Consider the following 4,456-nt stretch of genomic DNA (forward strand, 5'->3'; position numbering starts at 1 on the left):
TGTTTCTTAGTAATGAAGTCTAGTTTTAAAACAATAGGATCCAGCACTGGTTCTACTTCTGTCAACCTGTTTAACATCAGTTAGTTAGATTACTAAAACCTGAATCAAAAGAATCGAACCTCATCTCTAAATTATAAGGGCATGTCTTAATCACATTTTTGTATTACGTACAAAAATTGACCACCCGTGTATTCCTTTTGATTAAATTTGTACATGCTCAAAGGTGCCTCTAAGCTGGTTAAACTAATATTTGTGTTGTTGATCAGTAAATATTAGTCTTATTACTAATTAAATCTAAGAGGTACAATATTGCCTTGCAAACAATATTGCCATTGTAGTGTTTGAAACTGGTTATGTGTGAGACCAGGGAAAATAGCCCCATTTTCTTTTCTTTCAGTCCCAGAACTCTACCTCAGAATGCCTCAGAATTCTACCTCTTAATGCACTCCATCACCATTTTCTTGGTTGGCCTGCTCTACTTTTAAATTACTTCAGCCCTCCTGATATGCACTGTTCCCTCCCACTTGCACAGTGAGTGATTTGGGAATTATAACAGCAGCCAGGGTTATGCCAGCCTCCCCAGAGCTCTATAACCAGACCATTCTCCATCAAAACCTCAAAGCACCAATAGATGACAAACTTCATTGTACACAATACGGAGCACTTAAATTTACCTGTATGGGTTGAAGTCATACGGGGGGTGTGCCGATTGTGTCTTTTCTGCTGTTTAGCATTCAATTAACAAAATTGGGGGAAAAGATCTACACCTAGCATGTTAATTGTTAATTATCTATAAAAGCGCCTCTTTGCTTGTGCCAACTCCTTTTAAACCTCAGAGGACAAGGTTACAGCATAAAACAAAGTGGCAATCCCATACGTATATATGTTTTTGTTAGAATACTGTATCCAGATTTGGCACTTTAGGTAAAATGAAATGCAGTAGAGATTCACTAAGAGGACACAAGAATGAGGGGCTTTAGTTTTTAAGAGAAATTAGAGAAGTGAATGTTCTTATTAAAATAAAGCAGGTTAAGCGGAAATTGATGGTGTTCAAAATTATAAATTGTTTTGAAAAATAAATTATTTTCGCTGGTCCTTGAGTTAGTAACCAGAGGACATAAATTTAAGATCACATCAAAAGGAGAGATTAACATTTTTTTTTGCACAGAGGATAATTAACATTGGAATGCTGTACCAGAAAAAGCTTGAAAAGCTGACTCAATATTGCTTTTAAAAACGTGGAAAGGGAAAAAAAAAACATGCAGGGAATGGAACTAAATAGAGAGCTCGTTCAGTTTCATTTACTTAGATGCAATTTAAAGAAAAATATTTTCCTTTCTGTCTCTTTATTTATTCATGTGGGCATCACTGGCATTTATTGCCCATCCCTAATTGCCCTTGAGAAGGTGGTGGTGGTGAGCTGTCTTCTTGAGCCACTGCAGTTGTTGTGGTGTAGGCTCCAGGCAATTAAGAGCCAACCATGTTGCTGTAGGTCTGCCATCAAATGTCGGCCAGACCAGGTACAGACAGCAGATTTCCTTCCCTAAAGGGCACGAGTGAACCAGATGGGTTTTATAACAATTGACAATGGTTTCATGATCATCATTAGACTTTTAATTCCAGATTTTTATTGAATTCAAATTCCACCATCTACCATAGTGGGATTTGAACCCAGGTCTCCAGAGCATTACTCTAGGTCTCTGGATTAGTGGTCCAGTGACTATGCCACCACCCCAGCCCACAAGAAGTTCAATCTTATATATTTCAAAATAATATGGTGGACATTTCACTGGTCTTCACAGAACTGGAATGCAAGGAGGAGTTGTACAGGAATGCACAAAGGCAGATCTATCTGCATCTTAGATGGTCTAGTCTGAGCAACAGTTACCCAAGGAGGCAACCTATAGCATAATTACTTAGGCACATCAAAGGAGATGTGTTAATACCTATCTGTGCCAGAACCATCTAGAACCAGAAATTCCTAGTGAATAATCTATCTCTGCCTCCTAGTGTGTTACCCACCATCATAGATGCTGGTCTTCAGAAAATTCGACTCATGCCAGGTGTTATGAAGAAACAGCTGAAAGTACTGGATATAGCAGAAGCCATAGGCACTAACAACATCCCAGCTGTAGCATTGAAGACTTGTTCTCCAGAACTAGCCTAGCTGCGCTCTTAGCCAAGCTGTTCCTGTACAGCTACAACATTGGTATTAACCCAACAATGTGGAAAAATGCTCAGGTTAATCCTGTCTGCAAAAAGCAGAACAAATCCAATTCAGCCTAATACCGTCCCATTAATTTCCTCTCGAGGTTTGCTAATATCCTTTAGGGAGGGAAATTTGCCATTCTTACCTGGTCTGGTCTACACGTGATTCCAGATACAGCAATGTGATTGACTCCTAACTGCCCACTGAAATGGCCAAGGAAGCCACTCAGTTGTACCAAACTACTACTGAAAAGTCAAAAACAAGTAATATGAGACAGATTGCCTGGTATCGACCTAGGCACTGGAAACAACAAGAGCACACCAACCCTGTTGACCCTGCAAAGACCTCTTTACAAACATCTGGGGGCTTGTGCCAGAATTGGGAGAGCTGTTCCACAAACTGATCAAAAACAGCATGAAATTGTCCGTAAGAGGTGATTCCGTGAGCATAACTATGTCCCAAACACTACCACCATCCCTGTGTATGTCCTGCCCCACTGGGGACACAAGCAGGAAGGAGTTGCCCTGGGGATCCTCAAAATTGGCTATGGATCCCATGAAGCCTTATGGCATCAGATAAAACATGGACAAGGAAACCTCTTGTTGAGGTTTCGATCTGCTGATCTCCCTAAGCTGATAAATCAGTACTCCTCCGTGTTGAAGACCACTTAGAGAAAGCAGTGAGGGTGGTGAGGGCCCAGAAGGCACTCTGGACTTCAATGTCTAGCACTAAAAGTGGCTTGGTAGCATTACTGACTGAGCTGGCTGAGTACTGAAGCCCCTATCTGCCCAACTGGGCCTGCAGCAGGTGGTTAAAGAACAAACGAGGGAAAATTTGCCTTCACCAACCTTCTTGTCGCAAATGCATCTATCCATGACAGTACTGGTAGGAAGGACCACTGCATCATCCTTGTGATAGGATAAAGTCCTATCCATGGAGGATACCCTTCATGTTGTGTGGCACCACTACTATGCTAAATAGGATAGACTCAGAACAGATCTAGAAACTCAAAATTGGGCATCCATGAAGTGCAGTGGGCCATCAGCAGCAGAAATGTATTCAACCATAATCTGCAATCTCATGACCTGGCATTTCCGTCACTTTACTATTACTATCAAGCCAAGGGATCAACCCTAATTCAATGAAGACTGCTAAAGGCATATTTAAAAATGATGTGTCAACAACACAACATACCAGAAGCAGCATGTGACAGACAGAGCTAAGTGATCCCACAGAGCTAAGTGGTTCCAAGGAACCAGATCAAAGGTCTGTCATGAATGAGGGTGAACAATTGAACAACTAACTGGAGGAGGAAGCTCCACAAATACCCCCACACTCAATCATGGGGGAGCCCAACACATCAGTGCAAAAAACAATACTGAAGCATTGGCAACCATCTTCAGCCAGAAGTGCTGAGTGGATGATCCATTTCTGCCTCCTCCTGAGGTCCCCAGCATCGCAGATGCTCTTCAGCCAATTTGATTCACTCCATGTGATATCAATAAATGACTGAAAGCACTGGATATTGCAAAAGCTATGGGCCCTGAAAACATTCTTGCAATATAACTGAAGACTTGTGCTCCAGAACTAGCCATGCCCCTAGCCAAGTTGTTCTACTGCAATTACAACACAGGCATCTACCTGACCATATGGACAACTGCCAAAGCTGGACAAATCCAATCCGGCCAATTACTGCCCAATCTGCCCACTCTCGATCAAAGTCAAGGAAGAAGCACTCTTTTCTATTTTTCCTTAGTTCTATTGAAGAGTCATATGGACTCAAAATGTTAACTGTATTCCTCTCCATAGATGCTGTCAGACCTGCTGAGTTTTTCCAGGTATTTTTATTTTTGTTTTGGATTTCCAGCATCCGCAGTTTTTTGCTTTTATCAAGGAAGTTGTCGTTGACAGTGCTATCAAGCGGCACTTAAACAGCAATAACCTGCTCAGTGATGCTCAGTTTGGGTTCCGGCAGGGCATTCGGCTCTGACCTCAATACATCCTTGGTCCAGACATGGACAAAAGAACTGAACCCAAAAGGTCAGGTGAGATTGACTGCTCTTCACATCAAGGCAACATTTGATTGATGTGGCATCAAACAGCCCTAGCAAAATTAAAGTCAAAGGGAATCAGGTGGACAACTCTCCAATGGTTGAAATCATACCTAGCACAACAGAAAATGGTTGTGGTTGTTGGAGGCCAATCACCTCAGTCCCAGGATATTGCTGCAGGAATTCCTTAGGGTAG

The sequence above is a fragment of the Carcharodon carcharias genome, chromosome 18 (assembly GCF_017639515.1).
Source record: "Carcharodon carcharias isolate sCarCar2 chromosome 18, sCarCar2.pri, whole genome shotgun sequence".
Classification (NCBI taxonomy): domain Eukaryota; kingdom Metazoa; phylum Chordata; class Chondrichthyes; order Lamniformes; family Lamnidae; genus Carcharodon; species Carcharodon carcharias.